The sequence below is a fragment of the Vitis riparia genome, chromosome 16 (genome assembly GCF_004353265.1).
Source record: "Vitis riparia cultivar Riparia Gloire de Montpellier isolate 1030 chromosome 16, EGFV_Vit.rip_1.0, whole genome shotgun sequence".
Lineage (NCBI taxonomy): Eukaryota > Viridiplantae > Streptophyta > Magnoliopsida > Vitales > Vitaceae > Vitis > Vitis riparia.
Window position 1 is genome coordinate 10,390,526 of NC_048446.1, and position 22,090 is coordinate 10,412,615.

The 22,090-nt window shown below is 33.2% G+C and overlaps 1 non-coding gene and 1 pseudogene across 1 annotated transcript; both read right to left on the minus strand.

The window, feature by feature from the left end:
* Window positions 1-22,090, minus strand: part of LOC117933238 — a 58,690-nt pseudogene that overhangs the window by 31,943 nt on the left and 4,657 nt on the right.
* LOC117934321 lies at window positions 1,169-1,275 on the minus strand. Its single transcript, XR_004654460.1, has one exon. It is a non-coding gene; the product is annotated as a small nucleolar RNA R71 (small nucleolar RNA).

A 22,090-nucleotide genomic window follows, 5' to 3' on the forward strand; every position in this document is an offset into this window, starting at 1 on the left:
AGTTTTGATTGAATTCATGGTTTAGGTTGATAACGAGAGTTAGAATCTAAATTACATCCATAGAATAGATTACGTTAGAATGAATGAATAGTAGAAATACATTACCATCTTCTAAGAGATTAATAGTTAAATCTATAATAATTCCATAGATCTTAATTACTCCTTTAGATTTAAATTCACATAAAGATATGCTGGGTTAGTAATTTAAGGAGCAATCTAATATATTTTGAGAGAAAATATTGGTTGGCTTAGGGAATTAAATCTTCAAATAAAGCATAACAGAAATTAGGTTAAGCAATCAATTGCATGAAAGTGTTTGTAGTGAAATCAAAGCTCTAGATTGTTCAAATCATAAGAGTTTGAATTTATTTTCTTTAACTGTTTAAGTTACCTTCTTCTACAACTTTAAAAATTCAATTGATCAAATAGCAGTGGAAATAATAAATTTTAGCAATTAGTAGCATAGTCCTTGTGGGTTCAATATCCGTACTTAGGTACAATTATATTACTTGAACGATTCATATACTTGAGAACCAACACATCAAGTTTTTGGCACCGTTGTTGAGGACTATTTGTTACAAATATTAATACTAGTTATTTATTTGCTAATTTGAGTTATTTTCTTTTTATTCATACTCACTTGTTTTTCTCTTTTTAGGTTTTCTTAGTGTATGAGACGTACAAGAAGTTTGGACTTAGTACCAATCGACCTTGATATCAACAAAACACTACAAAAGTTAAATTGAAAACGCAAGCAATAAGTAATTCAAGAGCTTCCTGCAATTGGGATGAGAATCATGGTGATAATGGGGTCCCAACCAAGGCACTCAAGGATTATTCTATTCCTAATATGGGTGTCTCAAGCATTTGAAGGCCACCTATCCAAGCTAACAATTTTGAGATCAAATCGGCAATTATTCAAATGATTCAATTTGGAGGATTGGCTAATGATGATCCTAATCTACATATTGCAAATTTCTTAGAAATTTGTGATACCTTCAAGCATAATGGTGTGACCAATGATGCAATAAGACTTCAATTGTTTCCATTCTCTCTAAATAACAAGGTTAAGGCATGGTTAACTTCATTACCTCCAAGGACAATCACTACATGGGATGGACTGGTTAACATTTTTCTTGCTAAATACTTCCCACCGGTAAAATCTATAAAGATGAGGAATGATATAACTAACTTTTTATAGCAAGATCAAGAGTCTCTTTATGAAGCTTGGGAGAGGTTCAAAGATCTTTTAAGAAAGTGCCCACACCATGGCTTACCAATGTGGATGCAAGTACAAACGTTCTACAATATTTTGCACCCTAATACTCAAACCATGGTGGATGTAGCAAGCAGAGGAGCTTTTATTAATAAGATACTAGATAAGGGATATCAGCTTATAGAAGTGATGGCTAGTAACAATTTCTTGAAGTCTACGGATATGAATGCACAAAAAAGGATAGTCGGTGTTAATGATATCGATGCTTTTAATAATTTGACTGCTCAGATTGCAATTTTAAATAATAATTTTAAGAAAATGAATGTTGTTGTCGTTTCTAATTTAGTCTGTGAAAATTGTGTAGGTAGTCATCCTATCTTGGAGTGTCAAGTTGGAAGCCCATATGAAGCAAATTCATCCAAACAAGTGAACTATCTGGCCAATAATCAACGTCAATACAATCCCAACTTCAATTATTTCAACTAGGGGAGGAAGAATCATCCGAACTTCTCATGGAGTAACAACGCTAATGTGAAAAAACCACCATCTGGTTTCCAATCTCAAGAGAAGAAGCCAAACTTGGAAGAAATTTTCACCCAATTTATGTAAAAGACTAACGATTTTATTGATGATACTAAAGCAAATTTTAGGAACCAAGGTGCAACTATTCACAACCTTGAGCATCAAGTGGAAGAGATTTCTAAGTTATTAACGGAGAGAACTCAAGGAGCACTTCCTAGTATCATTGAGACAAATCCTAAGGAGCATGTAAAGGCCATAACTCTTAGAAGTGGGAAAGAGTTACAACAATCAAAGGAGGTTAGATAGCAAGCAAATAAGGAGGATACTTCGTTTCCCAAGGAACAAGATGCTTCCACTCCTATACAACCATCTACTCCAAAACCATTATCTAATACCATCCCATTTCCTCAAAGGCTAAAAAATCAAAATTTAGATAAGCAATTTTCTAAATTTAAACATATTTTTAAAATCTTACATATCAATCTTCCTTTTATAGATATGTTGGCGCAAATGCCAAAATATGCTAAATTCTTAAAAGAGGTGTTATCGAATAAGAGGAAATTGGTGGACAATGAGAAGGTGATACTCACTAAAGAGTGCAACACCATTCTTCAAAGGAAGCTTCCTTCTAAGATAAAAGATACAGGGAGTTCCTTCCACTATTGGTGATTATGATTTTGATAAAGTTTTATGTGATCTTGGTGCAAGTGTTAATTTGATGCCTCTTTCTATTTTCAGGAAGCTTGAAATAAGGGAAGTGAAGCCTACTACGATATCTTTGCAACTTGTGAATAGATCTATCAAACATCAAAGAGGCATTATTGATGATGTTTTTGTAAATGTGGATAAGTTTATATTTTTGGCTGATTTTATTATTTTAGATATGGAAGAAGACCGGGAAGTTCCACTTATATTAGGAAGACCTTTTCTTGCTACAGGTAGAACTCTTATAGATGTTCATCAAGGTAAGTTGATTTTAGGGGTTCAAGATGAACAAGTTACATCTAATGTTTTTGAGGCTATGAAATTTCCATCTGATGTTGATGCATTCTTTGTAATTAGTGTTTTGGATAGGATGGTAGCTGAAACATTTAGTGAAACTCTTCCTACTTCACCTTTAGAAAACTGTATAATGAATGGTAGAACTTTAGGAACTCTTTGTGGTGATGATGATATAATTGAATGTATTAATAATCTTGATGCATTGCCAACTTATGAGTTTCTAAAAAAAAATTAAAATTTGAGGGATTAGAGGCCATTCATGCTAACAATCATACATTAAAGAAGGAGCCTCCTAAACTTGAACTTAAATTATTGCCATCTCATCTCAGGTATGCTTTCTTAGAAGATTCTAGTTTTTATCTTGTTATTATTAACTCTTCTTTGAATGATTTGGAGGAGGAAAAATTATTAAGAGTATTGAGGGAGCATAGGAAAGCTATTGGATGCACTATTGATGACATCAAGGGAATAAACCCATCGATTTGTATGCATAAGATCCTATTTGAAGAAAGCTAGAAACCAATAGTTCAACCACAACGAAGATTAAATCCATCTATGCAAGAAGTGGTTAAAAATGAGGTTGTGAAGCTTTTTGATGTAGGTATAATTTATCCAATCTCGGATAGTACATGGGTAAGTCCAGTTCGAGTAGTTCTTAAGAAGGGAGGTATAACTATCGTGAAGAATGATAATAACAAACTTATCCCCACAAGAACAGTAACCGGTTGGAGAGTTTGTATTGATTATCGGAAGCTTAATGATGCTATAAGAAATGATCACTTTCCTTTACTTTTCATTGACCAAATGGTGGAGAGACTTTCCGGTCATGACTATTATTGTTTTCTAGATGGACATTCAGGATACAATCAAATCCCCATAGCACCGGAAGATCAAGAGAAGACCACTTTTACATGCCTATATGGCACTTTTGCTTACCGAAGAATGACATTCGATTTATGTAATGCTCCGACCACTTTTCAACGTTGCATGATGTCCATTTTCTCTTATATGATTGAAAAGTGCATTGAAGTGTTTATGGATGATTTTTTTTTTTTTTGGTTCTTCTTTTGATTATTGTCTTTTTAATCTTTCTTTAGTTTTGAAGCGATGTGTTGACACAAACTTAGTTTTAAACTGGGAAAAATGTCATTTTATGGTAAAAGAAGGTATTATGTTAGGACATCGTATTTTTGTAAAAGGAATTTAGATGGATTGTGCCAAGATAGATGTGATTGAGAAGCTGCCACCACCTACAAATGTTAAGGGAGTTAGAAGTTTTCTTGGTCATGCAGGATTTTATAGAAGATTCATTAAGGACTTTTCAAAAATTTCTAAACCTCTTTGTGATTTATTAGTTAAGGATGCAGTTTTTTATTTTTCTAAGGAATGTTTAAATGCTTTTGAAACTCTTAAGTCTAAACTAATATCTTCTCCTGTTATTGTTGCACCTGATTGGGAATTGTCTTTTACATTAATGTGTGATGCTAGTGACTTTGCTATAGGTACTGTTTTAGGGCAACGGAAATGTAAAATTTTTAACCTGATTTATTATGCTACCAAGGTTTTAACAAAGGCTCAAGTAAATTATGCAACTACTAAAAAAGAATTTTTAACAATTGTTTATGCTTTTGACAAATTTCGGTCTTATTTGATAAGTTCTAAGGTGATTGTCTATACCGACCATTCAACTTAAAGGTATTTTTTTGCTAAGAAAGATGCAAAGTCAAGGCTACTTCATTGGATCTTATTGCTACAAGAATTTGACTTGGAAATCAAAGATAAGAATGGAATCAAGAATTTAGTTGTAGATCATCTTTCTAGAATGAATCATGAGGAGCCTAATGAAGGAGTTGATGATGATATTAATGAAAGATTTCCTGATGAGCATCTTTTTGTAGTTGAAGAAGTGATTACTACCAAAAAGTGCTATTTTGTAGACCTAATTATAATGGTTTTAAGCACCTTTGAGTAGTAATCATATTCATTTAACCCAATTAATTCATTAAGGTCCTTAGTAATTGGTTTTAACCATTTTGTGGCAAGTTTACATGTTTATATCAGCTTATGAATCAATTCAAGCATGCCAAATGATGGAGGAGCTACTTAGACAAGCCAACCAAAGAAGAAAAGCAAAGAAAAGCAAAGAAAAGCAAAGAAAAGCAAAAGAGAAGCAAAGAAAAGCAAGGAGGAAAACAGAGGACAGCAGCTGCAGTCTTCTTTGGAACTTTTGGAGCACTTCCCGAAGTCCATTTTTTATATGCTATATATCATTTCAAAGCTCAAGAAGTCAAGAATCCAACGCTTCAAACCGTGTACGATTTGGAGCTGAAACGAGGAAGTTATGACCTTCGGAAGAAAACTGCTCCAGGTGTGCGAAAATTTCGCACACCTCCTGAATGGTGTGCGAATTTCGCATACCTCCTTCAGGTGTGCGAAAATTTCGCACACCCCTCCCCTGTTTTGCCGACTCCACACGAGATCTTTTCTTTTAGATATTTTTGTATAAATTTCCATTCTTCTCCTTGTAATCCACCAACCATAAGATTTCTTAGCTAGGAAGGTTGGAAAAACTTCTCTATATAAACTCCTTTGCATCCGTTTATGGAAGACATGTAATATATATATAGAAATATATAAAGCTTGGTTTTTCTCTCTTCTCCGGTTCTTCCCCATTTCTATTTTCTTAGTAGCCAAACATCCTTGGTGGATGAAATCCCCAAGGATGAGAGGCTAAAACCTTTTAAGTTTCTCAAAGTATGGATGTTATGTGATGGCTTGGATGCATTCCCATGAAAATTTCTCGCACCCGGAAGGTAAGGTAATCGTTTTTCATTAATAGTTCATTAATGCAAAGTTTAGTTTTTATTTCCATTGGACAACTTCCAATGGCCAATACTTGATAAGCTTTTGGATTTCTATCCATTAGTTATCTCCTACGAGCTATTGGAAGGTGAGGTTTTCAATTCCAAGTTTTGCATTAATCCATTAGAACCAATTTCAATGGCCATTGAAAGGTGAGTTTATCACCTGGAATGACTTTGAGTTGCCAATATTTGGTAAGCTTTTGGCTTTAGACCATTAGTTATCTCTTACGAGCCATTCAAAGGAAGTCTAAGGTGAATAACCATTGATGAAATTCACTACCATCTGTTTTGCCATTTTAAAGGATTAAAACTTGATTTGCTAAATCCATACCGGTTCGGGAAGCAAGCATCACCATAGTTGCAACCCCAACGCGAGGAGCCTATCCTGAGATTTCCAATTTGCATAAGAGCCAGAGCATAGCTATCCTATCTTTGAGAAACTTGTTTTTACACCCTTTCATTTTAGTCTTTAATGTTAGCTTAAATTAGTTTAAATCTTTCTAAAACATTTACATCTTCTTTTAAAGCTAACATCCATAAGAAAATCACCTATTTTCCTAATTTGAATATCACTTGTGTTTGCGAAAACCCTTCCCAGTGAACGATCCTAGAACCACTATGCTATAGTAGCTTGGCTACTTTAGTAATAGTATCTAAGGTATAAATTTTGTTGATACGCCTTTAAAGCTAAGCTACCATGAGTCGCATCAAGAAGCGCCATGGTATGTAGACATTGTCAACTATTTGGCTAAGAAGATATTGTGTCCCGAACTTACTTATCAAAGGAGGAAGAAGTTTTTCTCATATCTTAAGTACTATATATGGGATGATCATTTCCTATATAACCAATGTGTCAATCAAATAATTAAGAGATATGTGTCGGAAGAGAAGATGGAGAGTATTCTACATCATTGTCATTCTCGTGAAGTTTGAGGACATTTTGGAGCTACTAAAACTGCAGCCAAAGTTTTACAATCAGGATTTTATTGGTCTTCTCTTTTTAAAGATTCATTTAATTTTGTTGCCAATTGTGATAGATGTCAAAGGGTTGGAAATATATCTAAGAAAAATGAGATGCCTTTAACAAATATTCTAGAAATAGAATTGTTTGATGTATGAGGTATTGATTTTATGGGTCTTTTTCCATCCTCTTATGCTAATCATTTTATTTTGGTTATTGTAGATTACATTTCAAAATGGGTTGAAGCTGAGGTATTGCAGACAATGATGCTAGGGCGGTGGTTAAATTTCTTAAGAAGAACATTTTTGCAAGATTTGGTATACCAAAAGCTATCATAAGTGATAGGGGGATCTCATTTTTATAACAGTCAATTTGAATCACTATTGGGTAAATATGGAGTAACAAATCATATAACTACTCCTTATCATCCGTAACCAAGTGGTCAAGTTGAGGGATCTAATCGTGAGGTCAAGCGAATTCTGAAGAAAACAGTTAATTCTTCTAGGAAGGATTGGTCAAGTAAGTTGGATGACGCTTTATGGGCTTATAGAACGACATTCAAGACACCTATTGGGATGTCTCCGTATCAATTGGTTTATGGTAAATCATGTCATCTTCTGGTTGAGCTGGAGCACAAATCATTTTGGGCTATTAAATTTTTGAATTTTGACTTACGAACTGCAGGGGAGAAGAGATTGTTACAATTAAATGAGATGGAAGATTTTTGTAATAATGCTTATGAGAATGCTAAGATTTATAAGGATAAGGCAAAAAGATGGCATGATAAGCATATTCAGAAGCGCGATTTTGAAGTTGTTCAACAAGTTCTTCTTTTCAACTCATGTCTCAAGCTTTTTCCAGGTAAGTTAAGAACACGATGGTCTGGTCCATTCATAGTTAGCAAGGTTTTACCATCAGGAGTAATAGAAATTCATCATCCATCAAAGGGAACTTTTATAGTGAACGGGCAATGATTAAAGCATTTTTTAGGAGGTAATTTTATCACCAAAAGTGTGTCATTTGTGCTTTCAATTCCAAAGTAGAAGAGTGGAGAAAGTCTAGCTAACGACTTAAATTTTAGCGTTTTTCGGGAGGCAACCCAATTTATTTTGAGCAATTTTTATTTTCAAATTTTGAATTATTTTAGTTGTTAGGATTTTCATCAATTTTATTTTTATTTTGCTTCAAATTTAATTTAGTTAGTGAATTTTTAGAGTTAATTGTTTGGTAGTTTAAGATTTTATTTATTTATTTATTTTTAACTACTTTTTCTTTATTTTCAAGAAAAAAAGGGCTTTTTACATACCTAAAGAAAGGCGCCGCAGCGGGAGGCATTGTGTGTCGTAGCTGACTCTTCAAATGCTGCATCATAAAAAGACCCGAGGCTAAACCGCCGCGGTGGGCTAAGCTTTGCACCACAACAATCACCCCCAATTGAGTTTATCTGGTAAAAATTAGGGTTTTATGCTGCAGCAGAATGACTTGAGCGCCACTACGCGATGAGTAAGTAGGTGTTTTAAAGGGCCATCTTTTTTCATTTTTCACAAATAGTTTTGCTCATTTTCTCATCTTCTCTTCATTTCCTCTCCATCTTTCGATCCTAATCATATTTAAACTTCAAATTCTTTGTTTTCTTTTGGGATTACTCACGGGTTTTAGAGATTTAGCAAGATTGAAATTCATTTCGTGTAATTTTGAAAGGAAACTCGCAGATTCAGTCCGTCTTCTTGTTGGGTCGCGATTTAGGGTGATTGTTTCTACCTTTTAGCTGCAATTTGGTAAGAATTTCTACCTTTGATTTTTGTTTCTATGATTTGTTATTGGATTGAAGATTGTGTTGAATATGGATGCATCTGGTAGCAAGAAAATGAAGGCCAGGGGTGTGATACAATTTGATAAAACCAAATTTGTTAGGCAAAATGCCCAGAATAGATATTATGACTCTGTTTCAAACCAAAACCCGATAGCTGAGAGGGGTTTGTGTGTAATTGGAATAAATTGGCCAACCATTACTACTAATATTCGAGAGAGAAAATGGGATGATTTTTGTGCTCAACCTCTAGCTGCTATTATTCCGGTTGTTAGGGAATTTTATGCCAATGCGCCTAAACATCGTCACCGAAAGGTATTTGTGAGAGGAAAATAAGTAGGTTTCAGTAGACATACTATTAATGTCTTTTTATAAAGAGGTATTGTGGACTATTACAGATTTGGGCACTCAATGGAAGATGTCAGATGATAAGTCAATCACCTTCCCAAGTATTGAGTTAACTAGGGAATGTAAAGCTTGGTATTATTTCTTGGCAGCGAGGTTGATGCCAATAAGACATTTTAGTGACATTAATAAGGAGCAGGTAGTGCTTATTTATTCTATTGTTACCGGAAAGTCTCTGGATTTGGGGAAATTTTTATCATCTCATATCATTCAGTATGCTAAGCATTCATCCATGTCCTTATTTTATCCATCACTGATTATTGCTATGTACGCTGCTAGTGGGGTCCAATATGGACCGAATGAGGAGGCTTAAACTCCTATGTTGGCAATAACGGATAATAAGGTGCAGGCAATGAAGGGGAATGACAGAATAGGGTCGGTTGTTCAAGGTTCACAGGCAAGGCGACAGTCTTCTTCTTTAAGGCCCCTTACTATGGTCGAGCATATGGAAAAATTAGAGGGTCAGGTTACTCAACAGGGTGAGCAGCTACAACAATTGATTAATTATTAGTATTCCTCAAATAATACTACTGGAGAGATGATGAGGATGTTGGCAATTGGAATGGCGGTGGATATGTCTCAGTTTTCGACTATGCCAGTTTTTCCGGGTTGTCTACAACCAGAGGAGCATGCCTCTTCACAACCAATGGAGGATGACGGAGATGTTAGTGGTGATGAGGATGATGATAAGAAACTATAATAAATTTTTATGTTTTATTTTCTATTTTTGTTATTTTATTTAGTTTTTACTTTATTTTATTTTGGTTTGTATAATCTAAGTTATGATTACTGATATTAGCTAACCATCTTATTTGGTCAAAGAATTTTCTTTTTATTTTTCTTTTAGACACTACTGAATGAGAAATGAGCGATTTTTCAATGTGTCCCAAAAATTCATCAAAAACAGAGTTTTTCTTTTCCTTACTTTATTTTCTTTTGTTCATTGAGGGCAATGAAAGTAATTAAGTTTGGGCGGAACAATTAATTTCTTTTGGGTTTAGCTAAGTTCAGTTAAAAATGTTTTCGTAACTTCTTGATTTTTAAGCATTATTTTTTCGAGTTGATTCATATAGTCAATGATAATATCTTGATTGCTATGATGCGTGGTTGTTGAGATGGAATTTCATATTACTTAGATTTGGAGGATAATTTGGGTGTTTGTTCTGCTTGGATTTGAGATTCGATGTTGGTTTAGTATGGTGATTTTGATAACGATCCTATTTTGCATGCTTAGAGACATTTTATTTAGACAATTTTGGATGATTAGAGATCTCAAAAAAATTTAGAACTTGGTTGATTGTTGCTCGAGGTGAAATCCTAGATTTTCATGTTACTTAGGAGATGATTTAGGCTATTTTTGGATCGTTTGAGCTTTTCTTACCTTACCCAGAATAGTTTATCCGCTAGTTACCTATTTGAGCCCTTTTATATAATGCTAGCTTATTCTTCTTTCTTTAAACCTATCTTCCTACCTATGTTAAGCCTAAACACTTATCCTTACCCTTGATGAGAACATTTACATGTTTGTTATTTATTTTGTTTGAGAGCAAAAATATTTTATTAAGGAGAAAATGATGGAAAAGTGTATTGTTAACCCCAACTATAATAAGTTTGGGGGTTTTGAAGAATTAAAGGAAGAATGTGTGAAAAAAAAAATGGCATTAGTGGTGAAATATGTGAAAAGCGTTTATGAGCACGAAAGAAAGGAAAAGTGTTTATGAGCACGAAAGAAAGGAAAAGTGTTTATGAGCACGAAAGAAAGGAAAAGTATGAAAAGTTTCAAGATGATATGAACTGATGTTAGTATTAAAAGCTCTTGAGTCTGTTACATTTTGTTCAATTGTGAGTGTTCTCATTCTTTGAATTTATCATTTCCATTCTTTGTGAGCCAACACCTTAGCATAACATTACAAGCTTATTAAAGACCTTTTGATCTGAGGTAACATGATGAGTCTACATTAGTGGAGAGTGACAAGAAAGCCAAGCCTATTAGATTTGATATCATACATTACTTCTTAGAGGTCAACTTTGTCTACAATTGTTTTTATAAAATTATCTGGCTAGTAGAATTGATTGTTTGAAAGTTGCTTACTTGGATTTTTCGGAAGATTGAAGGTTTGAATGGAATGAATGTTTGAGTGACCTTTCTAATTTTTGTAATGTTCGATAGATTCTTGACGGTGTTGTGTTATTAGTAATCTTTGAGACAATATAATGAATTAAACTTGACGAATGAATTTGATTCTTGAAGTTTGAGAAGTTTTGAGTCTTGATTTAGTTTGTGATTTAATTGTTTTTAGGATAGTTTTATGTTAGATTATTATTTTGTTTTTGCTCGAGGACTAGCCAATGTTAAGTTTGGGGGAATTTGATAAGTTGATTTAGAGCGACTTATTATCTATGATTTAACTTGATGTTTCATTAGTTTAAGAGTAATTTTATCTTAGCAATCATTACTATTTATTGTTTTAGGTCTCAAATAGCCCAGAGTGCAAAAAGAAAGCAATACAAGGCTAAATTGGAAGAAAAATATGAAGTTCGGCGAAAATGTGAAAACTGCCATGGCGAAAGCTCTCAAGCACCGCGACGGCCTCTTACGTGACAATTTATGTAATTTACCTGAGAGGAAAGCACTGCGGCGGGAAGTACTTAAGCACTGCGGCGCACTCATGTGGAAAATCATACTTGGGGACCCGAGACAAAACCGTTGTGGCAAGAGGAACTTGTCCGCTGTGGCACCTAAAGGAATTTTAGAAATTCTCAGGACCCGAGACTAAAGTGCTGCAATGGGAAGCATTAAGCGCCACAGTGCAGTATTTAAAATTTGAAAATTATTCGTTCTTATCTTATTCTATTCAGATCCGAATTAGGTGGAACGTTATTGCAATACCAGGGCTATAAATAGACAAAAGTAAGGTTTATTTTGAGGATCTTGGAGACTTGGGAGAAGAAGGAGCTTAGAGAACAAGAAGGGGATTGGTAGATTTCTTTCTATTTTTCTGGTTTATTCTTCCATTTTCTTTATGATTGAAATTCAGGATGTTTATTCTTCATCTTAATAGGAACTAATTTCCTTTGTCTAGGGCTGAGAAGTAACTCAGTCACGATTTATGTTTTTGATTAATTTAATTTAATTATCTATTTTGCATCAATTTATTTGTGTATCTATTCTACACTTAAAGCTTTCAATTCTTAAGGGCCCAAGTTTTGATTGAATTCATGGTTTAGGTTGATAACGAGAGTTAGAATATAAATTACATCCATAGAGTAGATTACGTTAGAATGAATGAATAGTAGAGATACATTACCATCTTCTAAGAGATTAATAGTTAAATCTATAATAATTCCATAGATCTTAATTACTCCTTTAGATTTAAATTCATATAGAGATATGTTGGGTTAGTAATTTAAGGAGCAATCTAATATATTTTGAGAGAAAATATTGGTTGGCTTAGGGATTTAAATCTTCAAATAAAGCATAACATAAATTAGGTTAAGCAATCAATTGCATGAAAGTGTTTGTAATGAAATCAAAGCCCTAGATTGTTTAAATCATAAGAGTTTGAATTTATTTTCTTTAACTGTTTAAGTTACCTTCTTCTGCAACTTTAAAAATTCAATTGATCAAATAGTAGTGGAAATAATAAATTTTAGTAATTAGTAGCATAGTTCTTGTGGGTTCGATATCTGTACTTAGGTACAATTATATTTCTTGAATGATTTGTATACTTATGAACCAGCACATCAACAGGCATGTCAAGTATGGCTTTGATCTTATCCGAGTTGACCTCTATGCCTCGCTCACTAACCATATGCCCCAATAATTTCCCAGAAGTCACTCCAAAGGTGCATTTCTTGGGGTTTTGCCTCAATTTGAATTTCTGAATCCTCTCAAAGAATCTCTCTAGAGCCACTAAGTGATCTGCTCTGCCTCGGGATTTCACAATCATATCATCCACATAAACTTCCACATTCCTATGCATCATGTCATGAAACAAAGTAATAGTGGCCCTCTGATAAGTAGCTCCTGCATTCTTCAACCCAACTGGCATAACTCTGTAACAGTAGGTACCCCACTTGGTAATGAAGGTTGTCTTCTTCATATCCTCTGGAGCCATCAAAATATGATTATACCCTAAAAATCCATCCATGAAAGACAACATTGAATGGCCTGTAGTGCTATCGACCAACAAATCAATATGTGAGAGAGGAAAATCATCCTTAGGGTTGGCTTTATTAAGGTCTCTAAAATCAACTCAAACTCTAACTTTGCCATCCTTTTTAAGAACAAGGACAACATTAGCCAACCACTCTGGATACTCAACCACTGATATAAATCCAACACTGAGTTGTTTCTGAATTTTCTCTTTCACCTGTAGACTCCAACATGGGTGCAATCGCCTCAATTTCTACTTAACTGGTCTGACATATGGCAAGATAAGCAAATAGTGTTGGACTATAGAGGGATCAAAACCTGGCATGTCCTCATAAGACCATGCAAAGACATCCAAGTATGACCCAAGTAAATGAATAAGTCTATTCCTCTCATCTGTAGATAGGGATGAACCAATCTTCAGCTCTTTAGGCTGATCCTCTGTGCTAAAATCAACAGTCTCAACATCCCATGTAGCAAGTGAAACTCTTTCATCTATGGGATTTGAGTCATGATCAAAAGACTCTCTATTTGAATCGGGTTGCGCAATCTCATCATCTACATCAAGTATCTATGGAGTGAGTGAGTGGGGTGCAAATGTACAAATACTATCATAAGAGACAGGCAAATACTTGAAAATACTCAAATCCATAAATGCGGATCATAAACATCATCAGGATGGGAAATGAATCCCGATAAAATGTCAAATGAAAGAGGTGGGTCCATAAAGCCGGACACTCCCTCAATAGAGCTAAAAGTTTCCTCAAACAAATCATCACCAACTGCAACATCCTCCATAAGCTTTGAAGCAAGGACTGTCTGGATCTCCTCGGCAACCTCGATAGCAGACACCCTGAACAGGTCGAATGGTGAAGCAGGCTCAGGCTGAACCATCTCGGCAATCTGACTCATACTCATCATATCCATCTCATCTCGATACTCATCATGAAGAAAAACTCCATCAGTCTCCCCAATAGGCTCAACATCTACTCCACAATCGGTAGTCTTCTCTGGAAAGCACAAAAAATAAGAAGTTGGCTCAATCTTATGACAAAAGAGCAATCATCATTGAAACTGGTGCGCCAAAAGTCTCATCTCCTAACTGTAAATGGTGAAACTGATGCTAAATCTCATCCACTTCCTCTATATCAGTCACAACGCCAAAATCCACCATATGAGGATGAACTTATGATCCTCTGGTGAAATAGTCTGCCAAGCTCATCCTATAAGGATGAATAAGATAATCGAATGGTGTGCAAGTCAGATGGGCTCTCACCCTCTCCTGGTGCAGACGTGCCACATACCTATAGTCGGCCTTTGTAGGAACAAACCCAAGCCTAAATGGTGTATCATGGTCAACAGTAGCTATAAAATTCATAGGCCCTTGTTGTCATTGTTCTAGCCCCATGTTAGGCATAAAAGACATACCCCCCATCATGTCAAGTATCACAGTACTGTTATGCCAATCAAATGATATAGCTACAAAATCTCTGCAGAAGTCTTTAACCTCAAGAGTCTACACTTCATCAAATGTAAACCCGGTCAAAAATAGGTCATCCTCACTATGAATGATCTGAAGCACAAACTCGGAAGAGGTAAACATATCTCTAGGAGACTGTACCATGATGACCTGCATGTCATGTATAAACTTCACTTTCTAATGAATGGAATATGGAATAGCCTTGACCCTATGAATCCAAGGTCGACCCAATAGCCCAAAGGTACCCTCACAACTGCAAATTGAAGAGGAACTCACCATAGTCGCACCATGCATTGAGAACCAGCCGCACCACTCCTTTGAAAGAAGATTTAACATACATCTCCACGTAAAGAAGATACATTCACACGACTACCAATTGGAGAACTTTGATGTCTTGTGATAACGCTAGAGAAGCAGCCCAGGTACGCACCCTAAATCTTCTCTATGATTATGATTGGCTTTCTTGTTTGGCATGCTATTTTTTTAAATCACCTTGTTTACTTAAGTATCCATAATCAACCAATTAATTGCCCCAATTCCCTCAACTTAGATAGTAGAGACCTTTATAGGGCTTAGAGGGGTGCTACCTCCTAGAGGTACCTTCCTAATAAGTAACCTGATCCCTAGACCTAGACTCGGGTTTTTCAAAGACATGTTTTTCCAAAAACTATGAAGTCATTTTTTAGGGTTTTATTTCTTGTTTTATTTTCCCTTTAAAATAAAAATAAAATAAGTGGTCATTCCGATTTTTCCAAAACTATTGAGTGGGGGTGCACGTGAAAAATGCGGATCCACAGTTTTAGATGCAAAAGTATGAACATTATAAGTTAGAATGTCGAACAAAATTGCAAAATGAACAAGGTGAACAAGAAAACACTACCAATGTAGAGCAGAACTTGGTATTGGCCTATAATGTAGCAACATCAAATGTAGATTGACAAGATGTTTAGTATCTTGATACAGGATGCAGTAATCATATGTGTGGTAAGAAAGAATTGTTTTCACAATTAGATGAATCAATTCGAGACGATGTTAATTTTGGAAACAAATCCAAATTTTCGATCTTGGGCAAAGGCAATGTTAAAATATGTTCTAAAGACTATTGATGTTACTATAGTAGATGTATATTTTATTCCAAATATTTTTTGGAATTTGTTGAGTATGGGACAATTAACATAAAAATGACTAAAGGATTATGAAGTCATGAAAGATACTTAAATTACTTTCATAAGGATTCTACAATAGATATTTCTACTTCAAATACTTCTTCTCCAATTAGAATTTCTCCTATGCAAATAGAAACAGAGTAGTAGTCTAAATCACAAGGTCACCCAAAATGTTCTCATATTATGTATGCACATCTAAAGGATTATGAAGTCATGAAAGATACTTAAATTACTAATGAATGTTTAGTTAACTTTTTTCTATTTGCATATTGTGATTTTATTTCATATGAAGAAGTAGCAAGTGATGAGAAGTGGATTCAAACAATGAATGAAGAAATTAAATCCATAGAGAAGAACAATACATGGGAGATAACTTCTCTTCCAGTTGGAAAAAAGCCAATATGTGTTAAATGGGTTTATAAGACAAAATATAAACCTTATGGTAAAGTTGATCAGTTAAAGGCAAGATTGATTACAAAAGGCTATAAACATAAGCCAGGTATTGATTATTTTAAAGTTTTTGTCCTAGTTGCTAGACTAGATACCATTCGCATAATAATTCCACTTATAACTAAAAAAAATGTGGAAAATTCACCAAATGGATGTGAAGTCATCTTTTCTTAATGGTGTACTTGAAGAAAAGGTTTTGTTTGAACAACCATCAGGATATCAAGAAAGGATAAGAGAAATAGGTTTACAAACTCAATAGGGCATTATATGGGTTAAAGTAGGCACCATGCGCTTGGTACACATGGATTGATACTTATCTATTACAACATGGATTTCAAAAGAGTCATTTTGAGTAGACACTTTACGTCAAGTCAAATTCTAATGGTGATGTAATTATTGTATGCCTCTATGTGGATGATTTAATCTTCATAAGAAATTGTCAACAGATGTTTGAAGATTTCAAGAAGACAATGAAACAACAATTTGAAATGACATATTTGGGATTAAAGTCCTCTTTTCTTGGAATTGAAGTCCAACAAACAGATGATGGTATCTTTATCTCACAAAAGAAGTATGATTTAGACATTCTAAAGCTATTCAAGATGGAATCATCATCAACAATCCATACTTCTATTGCAGAGCGACTAGAAATGAAAAAGGAAGGCATTGAAGAATTAGTAAATCTCACATATTTCAAGGACATAGTAGAAAGTCTTCGTTATTTAACTTTTATTGGACCAGATATTGTTTATGGAGTGGGAATTATTAGTCAATTTATGGAAAAACCATATCAGCCACACTTGCAAGTGGCAAAGCGAATTTTGAGGTATGTAAATGGTACTCATGATCATGGAATCTGCTACTCCTACTCGAACAACTTTAGTTTAGTGGGCTACATGGATAGTAATTGGGGAGGTGATGTAGAGACTAGAAAGAGTACTATTGGACATCTTTTTTTTATCTTGGAACATGAGCATTCTCATGGTCATCAAAGAAGCAACAAGTTGTAGCATTATCAACTACAGAAGTTGAATACATGGTTGTTACTTCCACAACATGTCAATTCGTTTGGCTATGTAAGATGCTTAGTGAATTGAAGTATGAACAGAAGGGTCCTATAAAGATTTTGTGTGATAATAAGTCTACTATAGCATTGACAAAGAATCCGATGTTTCATGGTAGAAGCAAACACATAAGCATCAAATTTCATTATATTAGGGAACTTGTGAAAAATCAAGAGATTGAACTTGAGTTTTGTAGATCAGAAGATCAAGTTGTAGATATTTTTACTAAGTCATTAAAGACAGACGTGTTCGAGAAGTTGAAGATGATGCTTGGTGTGACTGACTTTATAATTTGAATTAAGGGAAGCTATTGAAATTATAATCCGACTTAAAGTCAAATTAGAATAAGTTTAGAAATTTGATAAATGTTAGGAATTGTTATTTATTTAGGCTTCCTATGTTAATTAGAACTTTTAGTCTAATAGGAATTAGAGTCCTATTACAAGTATGATTAGTTTATTATAAATAGACTTTTTATTATGTTAAATTAGAGAATGCAATAAATTTATTTTTTTAGTAAAATATTATCAATACCTAATTGGGTGGGTTCCAACACTTCCTCGATGGTTTTGATTGAATTAATAATATCTATAATCACCATGTTCATATCAAAGTCAATGGAGATACAAACCCATATTCTTTTCTTAAAATGCCCAACTACCCAGTGATCATTTTATTTTTATTATTAGTAGTAAAATATTATCAACAATTGTATTAATGCTACCATTTCACATTGATATTGTTTGTCTCTTTTAGGTGTTTTTTTTTTTTTTTTTCTATGAGTCAATTAAAAGAAATTTTTTTAATGATGAGTCTCATTTTTTTTTCTTTTCCTTTTAACTTTTATTGGATTTTTTGTCTTGAAATCAAAATTTGTGTACAATAATAGATTAGGAAAGACAAAATCATTCTAAGTTATATTGACTTAAAAAGGTACGGTATTATTTGGATATAATTTTCTTTTCTAAAAAATAAAACTTTTATATAAAATCTAAAACATTTTATTTAAAAAAATATATAGATATTTTCTGGTATGTATCAAACACCGCCTAAATTAATGGTTGAATTTCTTCTTCCTCTTCCTTTTTTTTTTTTTTTTTTTTGGAAATGTGTTCTCAAAGTCATTATTCAAAATTTTTCATTGGACATGTTTAAGTATTACGCCCTAATAATATATACAATATTGACATGATAATCAATGGGGAAGGTTTTAAGGCTAATATACAACTTGAGGAAAGCAATGATAAAACAAATCATATAAGAAGATATACAAAAATTTCTAACAAATTTAAAATACTTGAAGCATTAATCTTAGAACTCTGTAGTTTATACTCAATAAAACTACAATAATATTTTATACATTGAAGCAATCTGCATACATATGGTACAACAACCTTAGCAAAAATATAGTAAATGAAGAATATGTATATCATCTAATTTGTCCATGTGTGTTCATTAAGAAGTCAAAAATTGATTATTATATATAAGTTGATGACTTAAATATTATTGAAATTCCTAAAGAGCTCACGATAATAAAGATTTATTTAAAAAAGGTATTTAAGGTGAAAGCTTTTGGAAAGACAAAATTTTGCTCCATCGACATCTTGAGCATATTTCAAGTGGAATATTATTTACCAATCAACATACACTAAGAAAGTCTTAAAACAATTCCATATGAACAAAACACTTCCATTAAACTCTCTAATCATGTCTTGAGATAAAAGAAAAATTCCTTGTGAAGATAAAGATAGTTGATATGAAATGAATAAGTGGCAAACTGGTGATGTTGGTCATACCCTGAATTTATTAATTAAATTTGGATTCTACGAACTTCCATGAAAAGTCACCAACAATGTCCTTGTCAAAAACTAACATGAAAATAAATATAAAAAATCCCACACCCAAATGTGGGGTCCAATGAAAAATAGATTAAGAGCCCGCTTAGCACTGATTCTAGAAAGTGTTTTTAATATTTCTAATACTTGAAAATTTTTATAAAGTTTCCTCATGAATTAATATCTAAAAAATTAAATCAATAGCATGAAAATCACTTGAATTAGTACAAAATAAATACCTAAAACTCAAAAATCAAAACTAAAGTTCTATCATGTGCAACAATATTTTTGTATCATAATTCATCTAATTCTCAATGAAATTTAAATTTCACAAATTTTTATAAATTCATCATTGAACAATGAAAATAACAACATTAGAATTATAAAATGTGGATTAGAAATGAATTTCAGCCTCTTATTTGTATTAAAACTCAAATAAACTACCATCAATTCCAATGTATATATATATATATATATATATATATATATATATATATATTATCAGGATCCAAAAATATAATTCACATTCATCTAAGTATTTATAAAACCAACATTTTCAATTAGTTTTAAAATATAAAAAGCTAATATTTGTTATGCTTTCCAAAATTAAAACTTTCTCGTACATTATAAATGTATTTATGTTATTGGTTCTTATAAAGTATTAAGGAAAGAAAAAAAAGTATCAAGGAAAATAATTTTCTCATATTTCATTTTATTATAGAAAATACAAAAGATAATTTTTATATACAAAAGGAAAAAAATAAGTGAAACAATCTTGAAGTAATCTATTTTTTTCTCTATATTTTATTTCCTTCTAACTTTTCCTCAATCTTTTTGAGAATTAAACTGTGGACCCCGTATTTTTGGATGATGCGTTCCCACTCGATGGCGTGACTTGCTTCTTATTTATTTGGTGAAAATATGATTTTTAGAAAAGACTTGGAGTCATCACTCTTTGTTTTATTTTTAAGGGAAAATAAAATAAAAAAGAAAACCCTAAGTGTGACTCCTTATTTGGAAAAGACGGTCTGTGGAAAACCAAAGTGAAGTCCGGGGGTCAGGTAACTTATTGGGAAGGTACGGTAAAAAGACCGTAGCACCCATCTAAGTCCCTAAAAATGGGTCTCTACTAAAGAAGGTGAAGCAAGTGTGACAATTGATAAGGAAATCAATGGATACCAATGCAATGATCAAATAATAAAACGAATCATGCATAAGAATAAGAAAAGTGGGAGTGAGATCGTACCTTAGCAACAAGTAATAATGCGTTATCATGGAAACAAGATTAGCTCAAGTATAAAATTATCACATGTATATCAAAGAGTAAGACAAAGATCAAATAATATTCATTAAGCATAACAGTTGGCAATCAGAAGAGAAAACTCATTTGTAGGGCCCCCACCAAAGCCCAGTTGATTTTTGCATGAATTAATCCCTTAAATTCCATTGTTTTAGAATTATAAAAATCATATTCATGCTTATTTAAAATCAAAAGAAACAAAAGATTATTTTAAAATCAAGAGAAACAAAAGATTATTTAAAAATCAAATAAAATTTGAGAAAGTACTTACCTAAAGGGAAAGTTAGCAAGTTTATTAAAAACGAGATTTGTTTTTACCTAAAACCCTAATAAAAGATGAAAAGTTGTACAATTAAAAAATATATTTGAAAACTTGAGTGGAATTAAAACTATTTGAAAGAAAACTAAAGTTTTGAAATTTATTTGAAAATTGAAATCTCGAAAATTAAATTTAAAAATTGGAATTTTGAAAATTTATTTGAAAATGGGAGTTCTGAAAATTAAATTTGAAAATTAAAATTTTGAAAAAATTATTTGAAAATGGAAGTTTTAAAAATTAAATTTGAAATTTGGAATTTTGAAAAATTATTTGAGAATGAAATTTTAAAAAAAAATTAAATTTGAAATTTTGAATTTTGGAAAATTATTTGAAAATTGAAGTTTTGAAAATTAAATTTAAAAATGGGAATTTCGGAAAATTATTTGAGAATTGAATTTTTATAAAAATTAAATTTTGAATATTAAAAGATGAAGAATTAAGAGGACCAAACACTTGGCCCTTTGGGGTAATATACTTGGGGTGGCCATGCAGAAGTGGGGACTGGGAGTAACTAGGATTGCACTCTAGGAGTGGGGCCCTATGTGCGACTGGGATTGCACTGCTAGTGGTGGTGGTGCCACTATTATACCATGCATAGGCACGTATTCCTCGAGTTTTTGAATAGGTTCTCTTGCATTTAAAGCAGAGGCGATAATGTGATGTTGAGAGGGCTTGATGAAGCCATCATCCAATACTTTGTCTATGAAAGTAAGGAGGTAGTTGTAATAGCCATCCACATTCAGCGAACCCATAGGCTTGTCATGGATTCCAAGTTGGGTCCATGTAATGACTTTCAATGACTCCTTCAACCCTCCATAGCCACCTGGTAATGCGATAAAACAATTTGAATGGTAGGCTATCTCAACTTTTCTTTGGTGCATGTTGGCTACAAGTCAAATCTCTCATACTATTTCCTTAGTTATATCTTTACACATCAGAGTTTTAGGGATGATTCTAAGTGCATGTCCACCTCCACAATAAACTTCCTGAGAAACCAAAACCATTAACCCAACACTTCCTCCACCATGAATGAGATCCAACCTCCTCAAGACCAATTCTTGAGTCGGTTCAATGGCAACGTCTCTGTAGTAGTTTCCCTTCCTAGTGCTGCTTCCACAGAAAACATATACCCTTTTGAACCTTGACTTCCCCACCTTTATTTCTTCCAGTTTTCTTTTTGTCTTCTTCGTCTTTGTCACAGAAATCTCCTTCTCAATGTCCTTCTCAAACTAAAGAGAAATAAAGCAACTGATATGTAATACCCGGGTTTTTAAGGACACGTCAGATTCTAGGAGCATAAAGTCTTTCATAAAATTGTGGGTCAAATGGTCAAAAAGAGTGGTGAAGATCCATGTGTTAGTATCTAATTGGAAGAGATTTTGGAAAAGTTGGTTAAAAGTCAATAATTTGAAAATTTTTCCATGTCATATGTAAGAAGTAGGAATTTAGAAATTAAATTTAGATTTGGAGAAAAATATAGCCATCAAATCATTGAGATTAGGTTTTGAAAATTTGAATATTAAGTACGTTACGGGAATTAATT